Below are 314 nucleotides of genomic sequence, written 5' to 3'. Positions count from 1 at the left end.
GGCGACCCCCAGCACGCGAAGATAAAATTTATGCATAGAGAGAAAAAATGAAAGAGTCAGTCCCCCTCAAAATTGTTCAAATTGGCGTTACTGAGCGTGGCTGGCCATCTGTTTCACGTGGCTCGAACGGCAGTTACTGGGCGTCCTTCTCAGTGCCCTAACCAGCATTTTTTTTTTGCCTCCCGCGCACTCTGGTCCTGGCTAAATTTCTCAACCGTTCCCGCCCTGGTAAATTACAGTAATACAGCCAAGTTGAAAAGGTTGCCTCATCAGGCTTCAGAGCAGTACTAATGACAAGGGTGCTGTGCCCCCCC

This window comes from Frankliniella occidentalis, unplaced genomic scaffold (genome assembly GCF_000697945.3).
Source record: "Frankliniella occidentalis isolate FOCC.00 unplaced genomic scaffold, Focc_3.1 Scaffold364, whole genome shotgun sequence".
NCBI lineage: Eukaryota > Metazoa > Arthropoda > Insecta > Thysanoptera > Thripidae > Frankliniella > Frankliniella occidentalis.
The sequence above is the reverse complement of the archived record's forward strand: the minus strand, read 5'-3'. Positions refer to the sequence as shown.